Here is a 10,637-nt window from a genome sequence, read left to right as displayed (position 1 = left end):
CCTCATTTAAAGAATTTTACAGCTGGCCATTTTTTACTTTCCTCTTCATTTTCAGAACCTTTTCCCATTTCCGTCTTTTAAAACTTCTTAATGTGTATCCTGGCATGGTGAATTCATTCATTAAATTTCTAAACCTAGCTATTTCATCATTCCAGAACACAGCTATTTTCCACCCCTATCTCAAGCCAACTTTAGGAAGGGTTTGATTGGCTACACAGGTAATTCTTTTACAATTTCAGCATTATTTAGAGAAAGCAAAAAGGAGGAAAAGGTTACAACATTTCAGGATTTTTAGTTTAGAAAAAATGTGAGTAAGGGGGAATGTGGTAAGGCGTATCTAACATGATGCATGTTGTGGGGAGGGGGGGGTCATCTAGTGAATTTGAATGCTGGAAGATTCAAGACAGGAAAAAAAGAAACCATTTCTTTATACAGCACCTAATTAAACTCTAGAATTCATTCCCATTAGATGTAGTGATGACCACCAACTTGGATGACTTTAAAAGAAAATTAGATAAATTCATGGAGGATAAGGCTGTCAAAGGCTACTAGCCATGGTGGCTAGGTTCTACTTTCAGTATTAGAGATTATATGTATATGCCTCTGAATATTAGTTACTGGGCAACACGAGTGGGGAGAATGGTGTTGTGCTCATGTCCTTTTTGAAGGCTTCCTATAGGCATCTGCTTGGCTGCTGTTAGAATTCTGGACTAGATGGGCCTTTATTCTTATCCTGCAGGGCTTAGTTGGTAAAATAAAAGCAAATGTGATGTGTATATTTAATATTAGGGAATGGAAGTATACGTTGGGCTGTAACTACATAAACAGTTTTCTATAGGTTGGTCATATTTTGGTTGCTTCTCAATATAGATCTCAATTGCAGCACCTGTGCTATGTCATTCATCTACACAAAGAATCAGAAGCTTCTGCAAATGCAACACATTACCCTCTTCACTTCAGTGAAAACCACATATCTGTGTCGAAACAAACTAAAAAAAATCCTTCCAGTAGCACCTTAGAGACCAACTAAGTTTGTTATTGGTATGAGCGTTCGTGTGCATGCACACTTCTTCAGATACAGTACATGAAAGCTCATACCAATAACAAACTTATTTGGTCTCTAAAGTGCTACTGGAAGGAATTTTTTAAATTTTGTTTTGACTACGGCAGACCAACACAACCACCTACCTGTAACATATCTGTGTGTTCATGTGAATGGGCATGCTGGTCTCTTGCCTCCATGGAAATTAATGAGACGCTCTCATCCCTTGCAAGATGTCAGATGTCACACGGTTTATGAACACAATTGGTTCCGGAAGTCTGTTCATAAACTGAAGCGTTCATAAACTGAAGCGAACTTTCCCATTGAAAGTAATGGAAAGTGAATTAATCCGTTCCAGATGGGTCCGCGGCGTTTGTAAACCGAACATTCGTAAACCGAGGTGTTCATAAACTGAGGTTCCACTGTATATATATACATATATGCATATGTGTGTGTGTGTGTGTGTGTGTGTGTGTGTGTGTATTTGTGTGTGTGTGTGTGTGTGTGTGTGTGTATGATTGTGGAATCAAAAAGAAAAAGCTTTCTCATATAGGAAAATAATGGTCATCCTCTCTGAAGAGCTGACAATATGTTGTGGGGTAGGGGTTAAGCCTATGATTCAATCAATTTTTCATCTAAAATTGTCAAGCCTAGGAGGACAATGTGAATATGGTTCCTAACTTACATCCAGAGCATTTGGTTGGCAACATAATAATACATTTTTTTAAAAATATGTTCTTCCACATGTAGCAAATGCTCAATATGTTTTTCTTAAATATTCCAGGCAGTAAGGATATGAGTCATGCAATGTTGAAACTGCCAGATAAGAGAGTGACTGTAGCATTTTGCAAAGCTGGAATTGAAGTAACAATATTTTGAGGTACATACTGACAACTTCTTGGGGAATTATCCTCTTTGAAAAGGTTATAAATATATACAAAAAAGCAGTTTAATGCTACAGCAGCTCAAGTTGGGTAACCAGGGACAAAACAGGTAAACTGCAGACTCCACAAAACGGAGCCGTCTTAATCTCTCCAACATTTTGTTTGCATTCAGTTTACATGTTGTGATCTGCTGCTTGTACAGGTACAGAATTGCCAGTGGCTGCTTTAGGAGCTGGCTGTGCAGGAACATATCAGGAATCCATTCCATGTTCTATTCATTGTACATTTCTTAGAGAAGCTACACCAGAAAGAACTTTACTCTCTAGAAGTTCTGAGCTGAAGAAAAGGGCATAAAACCCTATTATATGATTTGAGCTGGTTGGGGGACTCTTCTGCCACATTGTCAAGAAGGATTCAACAAATTTGAGAAGTTGTAAAAGTTATTGCTTCTCGGGAAAAAAAAAACCCAAGCAAATAAAACTGGAGAGATATTCTGGGAATAGCGTTTCGTCCTCAATGTAAACATACGTCATGGTTCCCTGAAATAGTCACTTCTTCTTACACAATCACATGTGAGGTGAAACTTAAACTGCTTTGGGAGCAATCCCATGAAAGCTGAGTGTTTTTAATTCCCATTGATTTTAATGGAACTTGAAAATATTTCATTTAAGCTTTATTATTAGTTTAACCTTTATTGTGTTTGTAGTTTACACACCACAGGATTGCATTCTGCCTGAAGGAACAGGTTCACAGTTAGGGATGCTTCTTAATTCATTTTTGCCAGTAGATGTGCGAGTTGCACATGGTGCCTTTTGCTCAGGTGCACTACAGAAGGGATTTTATGAATTGCTTTGTTTCACTGAGGCACTGATCAAAACCAAGTTCTCTTGGGGTTGCGAAAGACTGTTCTTCAGTTGGAGCAGAGGTATTAAGAAACACACGGCTAGGAAAGATAAGCAGTTTTAAGTTGAGTAGCTTAAAAATACACTAGTTATGCAGTGAGCTCAGGCCAACTATGAGATGTGCAGCTGAAAAAACAAAATGACTATTTTGGTTTGATGTTAAGCATTTGAAACTTCGCCTATGGATGCCCATTCCTATTTTGAGTGTTTCTATTATTTTAAGTTTATCTCTTATTTAATATCATTCTGGAGGAAACAAGGTAGGGGTGTGTGTGTGTGTGTGTGTGTGTGTGTGTGTGTGTTTATATAATGCTAAAAATCATAGAATGATAATGAAATACAGCCACACCCTTTCTTGTATAAGAAGCTACCCTGCCTCAGTAAATACCACTTTTCAAAGGCAAATGAAAAAGAAGGAATCATCACCACCATCTAGGCCAATACTAAATGCACTAAGACCTTGTTCTTGTTTGAGGTTTACTTGCAATGGCTTCCAACCTTCATTATCTACCTTTTTTTTGTATCAGCAAATGGGAATGCTATGGACTTATGCAGTCGAATTCTATGCATGTAAAGGAAGCTGATGTAGAGGCAGTATCCAGGGTAAAATGCAGCAGCTCAAACATTCCCTGAGGTAGAATATTATCATCATATTGCACCGCTGCTGAAAGAATTGCATTAGCTACCAATTAGGACCCAGCTAAGTTCAAGATGTTGGTACCAGTGTACAAAGCCCTATACACGTTGGCACTAGAATATAAAAATATTGTCTCATCCTCTACATGATCAGTGCTGTGTTCTACAGGAGAGGGCATCTGTTCTGCATGTTGGATGAGGCACTCAAGTACTATGTCCAGTTCTTGGCACCACAATTTAAGAAGGATATTGACAAGCTGGAACGTATGCAGAGGAGGGCAACCAAGATGATTAAGCATCTGGGAACCAGCTTTATGAGGAATGGTTGAAGGAGCTGGGTATGTTTAGCCTGATAAAGAGGAGACTGAGAGGAGATATGACAGCCATCTCCAAATATCTAAAGGACTGTCACATGGATGATGAAGCAAGCTTGTTTCCTTCTCCGGTGCCTAGGACCAAAAGCAATAGATTCAAGTTACAAGAAAGGAGATTCTGGCTACATATCAGGAAGAACTTTCAGACATTAAGAGCTGTTCAACAATGGAACGGACTCTTTGGGAGATTGTGGTGGATTCTCCTTCCTTGGAGATTTTGAAGCAGATGTTTTTATGAAATAGTTGAGATTCTTGCATCACAGCGGATTGGATTAGATGATTCTCAGGGTTACTTCCAACTCTACAGTTTTACAATTCTATGATCTTTTGACCAACTTATGTAAATGACAAATATCAATTACTTTCTGTTGAGGCATCAGAACAGTGTCTGCCCTTAAATACACCACCATTGTGAAATCTGGCAGAGAGTAGTTGATTGTAAACTCTAGTGCAGGGGTCCCCAGACTTACCGGGCTTCGGGCCGGTGCCCGCCGCGCCGACCGCGCGGTGGGCTGGAGAGTAGGGGAGTGTGCGCGCAGCGGGCCGGAGGGCGGGGGAGTGCGCGCCCATGCGCATGCGCACACGGTCGGAAAAAATCGCCGAAAATCGCTTGTGCGCATGCGTATGGGCCTCCCCCGACCCGGAAGTGCATCGGAAATGACCTCTTCTGGGTCGGGAGAGGCCCATACGCATGCACACAAAGGATTTTCGGCGATTTTTTGCCGATTTTGAAGATCGCCGCCGCACCGCGCGCTGTAAGAGCGGGCGGCGGCAGCGGGCGGCGGGGGGCGTCGCGGGCCGGATTGGGAGGCTAATTGGGCCGCATCCGGCCCGGGGGCCGTAGTCTGGGGACCCCTGCTCTAGTGGATTGTAAAATTCTTCAAACCTAATATCTCAGAAAATACCCAGAAAAACATTGTCATGTCTCCAGTCAGCAGTTTCTTTTTTTGTGCTGCCTCATTTCCTTTACAGTTGAAATGAAGACCAATAAGCAGAACTATAGACATTTCTGAGAACTATGTTTAAATATGTATTCATTTAATTCAGGGGTAGGGAATCTGTTTGGCCAGAGCCTTAACATGTGGACCAAATTTGACAGGTGGGAAACGCTGCTCACCTGTCAGACATTTTTTTGGCTCTCATCTTAAATTGGGAAGAGGAATCTTGCAAAAATAACAGAGCGAAACTGGGGATTTAAAAGGGAAGGTGGGAGACTTGCAAAAGCCTTTGTGAGCATCCACTTACCTATTTATACATTTTGTCACAAATTATACATTTTGTATAAGTTCAGCACCAATACACCATATGCCCTTTCAATAGCACTGTTTCAGAGGGGATGCACTCGGTGGGTCACCCTTGAAAATTCATAGGTATAGTAGTCCATGCAGAAGCAACATTGAGCTATGAAGCTTCCATAGAAATTGGACTTGCCTTCCTTGGAGGTTTTTAACCAAAAGTTGGATGGCCATATGTCATGTGTGATCTAGTGATTCCAGCATTGCAGGGGGTTGAGCTAGATCAGGGGTGGTCACCTCCCAAGAGATTGGGTCAAAGTTGTTGAGTTTTTTTCAGGGAGGAGGTAAAATGTTGAGCTTTTTTTTAGGGGTGCCACAGTTGTTCAGCTTCTTTGGGGGGGGGCAATGATCTACCAGTGATCTACAGCAGACATCCAGTGATCTACAGCAGACATCCAGTGATCTACCGGTAGATCACGATGTCCTGTTGGACATGCCTGATATCCTCAGGTTCCCTGCCAACTCTGCAATTCTTTGAAATTCTCAAAACAGGGAAGAAGAGTCTGTCTTTATTCTTTATTAATTTATTATACATTGACAAAGCAGTTGTATATTTAAGATATGCCAGCTGAGGGGCTATAGGATGTGGCAAATTCTACGCTGATAGAATGCAAGACCTGCTACTCTGAGGTAAGGATGTTGGAGAATTCTGAAGACAACAGAAATGGCAGTGGAAATTCCCCTATTTGCACCATATTCAAAACAGAAATCAATGCAGTGAATACAATTGGTATTTGCTCTTGTTGTTGCTTTCAGTCTGCAAATGATATGTAATTTAGTATGTTATCTCTCCATTTGCATTGTGTTTACGTTGAAATGTAGGTGGTACAACAACATAATGGCAAGCAACGTAATTAACTACATATTTTACATAAGCTACATATTTTCCCCATAGCAGTCAGCGAGACAGTGGCTGGATCTCTAGACGCATCAACTACCCAGTAAGTGTTTCGGTTTAAATGTTGTAAATTTAAACAGAGAAAACGGGTAGAGACAACGGGACTCCACTTCGCCATCTGGTGGCAAAATGTTATATCGCATATACAACACATAAAAATTGAAATATTCCTTCAGTAGCACCTTAAAGACCAACTCTTTAAGGTGCTACTGAAGGGATATTTTTATTTTGCTTCGACTCATACCAACACTGCTACCTACCTGTACATATAAATTGCTTTTTCTTTACCAGTCTAGCTGAGTCCAATGTTGTTTTTGACAGAAGGTGAATGGCAGTGAATTGGAAACAATGCTGCATATGACAGATACAGGGAGGAATGGAAAACGATGCCTTCTTGAACATCTACTCCCATGATTGATATAATAGTGGAATACCTCAGATATGTGTAAATGGAAGGTGCTGGGGCCACTGTTCTGCTGGGGGAGATATGCCAATGGAATGGCTGAAACAGATTTAAGTTGTGAGTGGGAAAGAGAAAGGGATGTTCACAGGGGAAGATCAGACTTAGGCCATAGCCTATTCTCGTCTATGACCAGTGACCACGCTCCCATGGATGGTGGATTTTCACACACCAGGCCCACAACCAGTGCAGTGAATTTCCCTCCCACTTACTTCACTAGTGGTGGTGGGCAAGGAGTAAAAATAAATAAATAACCACCGTCATGGCAACGACTGCCCTTCACATGTTGCCACTTTGATATAACAGACCACCTGAAAGCACTGTTCCTATTCGTGAGACTAAGCTGTATTGAAGGGGCTGTGGTTTGAATTGTGCTTAGGGTCTATTTGCATCCATTAGTTATTCTGCACAGGGCCTGCGCATGTACTGCTTGCATGCGTGTTGGCTCTCTTCATGCAATCAAGGTCCCTGCAAAACTCAGGATTTCAGACAGTGTGGAGAACAACTATGTGCACTGTACATGTGTAAACTCTGCATAAAATGTGTGTGAAGTTTGGGGTGGAGCCTATTGCCCTGATTCCACGTGGCTTCAAGACTTGTGGGAAGAGAATGGAATCTGGCTTGGACAGATAGCAGTGCCCTCTTCCAATCTGTTTAGTTCAGCTCTCTGCTATTGTAGTGATTTCAGTCACATTTTAATGCTGTAAAAAGACAATATTCAACAGTATTCCCTCAGCTTGTAGCACCCTTCTACTTCCCCCTGTTTTGGCTTCCTGAACCCCCTTGTATTGCAATTTAGGAATAGTCTGGTTTGTCAGCAAACATTTCAATAATAATAAAAAAGTGTCCTCTATTGTTATGTTTTCAGGATGAAAATTATAGATTTATAAAGCATAACAGCACAGTCATTGTGAAACTGATGTTTTGTTTTGTTCAGCAATATCTTCTTTCTGAACCTTTAAGGTGAACCCATTTTGCTGTGTCATTCTAAAGAAGCAAGTCCTTACTCGTGCTGTTTGTCTTATCAGTGCGAAACCACAAAGTATCATAATAACCCAAGCTAAAAGGGTAGCAAAAATGTGTTAATATGTTCTAATGTGGCTTAGAATTTTTTTTACTATTTATCTCATTCTCAACCTGTGTTTTAATGAATTCAGTAAGTGTGCAAGGCTTGACAGTGTTTCCTTCCACCTGTCAAGTTGCTGGTCCCAATAAGATAGTTGGCAAACTGACCCTGGGAGCAAACCTGAGAGTTGCATGGAGTCACATGGGCACCTTAAACACTCAGATTACGTTCAAGGAATGTCCCTGTGCTCACTTTGGATCTCAGAAAATACTGTACAAAAGAGGGTGCTTTCTTTCAATTAAGGTGAGGTCATGCATACTGAATCGAAGCCATCACTGACAAGGCTGAATTAGAGGTGTTGCCTGGATTAAATGTGGCAATGGGTATGGAAGATTGTTAGGCCTGCACATAGATGACTCGTTGGTCACATGTTCATTATTACAGGGGGATTCCCATTCACACCAGCCACTCTGGGAAGGATGTCTGGTAAGAACCAGTGGGGCTTCCCTACTTGACTTGGGCTGCCTCTGATGTCTTACACTCATGCTGAGCTCTTTATTCAGAATGAACTCAGAGTTCCGGTTAAACTGACCTTTTTAATTATTAATCTTTGGATAGTAGTTCCAGCATCTCTTCTACTTATGGGCTGGATTTTGTGGCACTGCAGCATGTGAGCTCCCTCCACTGGCAGTTTATTTTTAATTGAATATGGAATGTGGAGTTACTCCTTTTTCTTTCTTTGAAGAACCCGAGATTCTTGCCGTTTTATCCTCACAAAGTCCCTGTGAGGTATATTGAACTGAAAGTGTGTGATTAGCCCATCATCACCTATTGGGCATTATTATTAATTTTAATTTCATTAATATATTAATTTCATTAATTAGTCACCTTTTACCAAAAAAAAAGTCCCAAAGCAACTTTACAAAAGTAAATGACTAAGGATCTGAATCCAGGTCTTCTACCCGTGAGTGCATGCTGTCTTTCTTCCTGCCTTTGCTAACAAATCATACTATGAAATAAAAAAAGGAAGCTGACATATACACAATCAATTTCTACCTGACAATACTGTATTTGTCAGCAGCAAAATAATAGGTAGCCTGTTGACAATATTGGACTGGTCAATTGCCTGATGTGCCAAGCTTATTGTTGATATAATTTGAGAGGTGAGATACTAGGAAGGCCAGTGGAAGTGGCCCCATTTTTTTTAAAAGGAAGAACGGAAATCATTCCAAATATTTAGGGGCTTGATGAATTAATCAGAGTAAACGCTGAACCAGCAGTTGTTTTGCATGTGAAAGGTCTGGAATAGTATGAATTATAGCATAATCAATGGTCACCACCATCAATGGACAAATACACAGTTGAATAATGATTATTATTTCTCCAAATTAAATTGATCATATTTGCTTCCCACCTAGTTTTATTGCAGTGCATTTCTGCCATGCAGTATAAACTGAAGAATTCACATAATAGGAATCTGAAGGAAGAGAGAAGAGATGGCTTGGACCTTGTTTTGTTTTAAACTAAGTTTAATGAATGAAAGATATTGAGAAGACCAGATGCAAGCAAGGGCGGGATGCTATGCCTGTAAAAATGGTGCAGAAGAGAGAGAATGTCAGTAGGTTCAGCTTTTATTATGTCTCCAACACTTTGACATACGTAATAAGGAACATTGAAAAAAATACCTTTGTTTCTTTAAAGAAATAATATCAGTTAAAAAAATAAATATGGAAAGCAATTGGCCAACATATAATGAATTATTAGAAAAGGTAGATGGGAATTTAAAATTAAAAGATTATAATGAAATTAGAAAATACTGCAATGTGTGGTTACAATATTTTGAAATTAATGAAAGATTTAAAAAAGATAAGATAATTGGCTTCGAAAAAGAGATGTCTAAATTTGGTAAAATAATATTGGAAGGGGGAAATAAATTTATAAAAAATTTGTATGAATTGATTCTGGAATGGGAAACCAAAGATGAATTAACAAAAGATGTAATGGTCAAATGGGCACAAGATGTGAGTAAACCAATAATGTATGAAAATTGGGAAAAATTATGGACAAGGGATATCAAAATGATAACTAGTTATGATTTAAAGGAAAATATCTACAAAATGCAATTTAGGTGGTATCTAACCCCGGTGCGCCTGGCAAAGATATACAAGGGAAATGATAAGTCTTGCTGGAGATGCAAGGAAGAAACTGGAACATTTATACATGTCTGGTGGTGGTGTAAAAAAATAAGAAATTTTTGGGATGAAATATATAAGGAGTTAAAAAAGATAACCAAAACATCATTCAAGAAAGATCCGGAAATATTTCTTTTGAGTATGTTAAGTGACGAAATTAAGGCTAAAAACAGATGCGTGGTAATGTATAGCACCATAGCCGCCAGAGTCCTAATCGCACAAAATTGGAAAAGTGATAAAATTCCAAACATAAAAGATTGGCTATTGAAAGTAGTGGGATATAAGAATTTGGCTATTAAAAATGGGATTTCCAAAGGATTGGGTAGAGAAAAAGCGGGCAAGAACTGGGAATCCTTCGAGTTTTATATGAAAAATAAGGTTGAATAAGCGAATCTTGTGGCAGAGGTAGGAAAGGCAAGGAAATCAGAGAGAAGGGAAAAAAAATCAAATCGAGTATGCACCAGAAGAAAGAAAGATAATCAACATATAGGAATGACTGGAAGTCATCAGGGGGAGAGGGCAGGGGGAGGGCAGTTAGTGGTTAGCCTTTTAACATTAATGGTCAAAATGAATTAGATTAAAATTTGGGAAAATAAGGGGCCAAGTATGGATGACCCTCGGAAAGAATGATTTGTCTATTCTTATTTGATCCTATTATAAGCTTTTATGTTCTGTTTGACGATTAAGGTTTTTTTATGTCAGTTTTTCTATTTTTGTTATGTTATAATTATGATTTAGAGATATTATAATATTATTATATATTATAATATTATTCTGTTTAAGTTACTGTTTTTGTTAAGTTTTGTCTTTTTCTGTTTTCTTAACTTCTTTTTCTCTATGTTAATGTTATATGTGTAAATAATTATTATTAATAAAGTGTATTTTTAA

The sequence above is a fragment of the Zootoca vivipara genome, chromosome 4, assembly GCF_963506605.1.
Source record: "Zootoca vivipara chromosome 4, rZooViv1.1, whole genome shotgun sequence".
Classification (NCBI taxonomy): domain Eukaryota; kingdom Metazoa; phylum Chordata; class Lepidosauria; order Squamata; family Lacertidae; genus Zootoca; species Zootoca vivipara.
The sequence above is the reverse complement of the archived record's forward strand: the minus strand, read 5'-3'. Positions refer to the sequence as shown.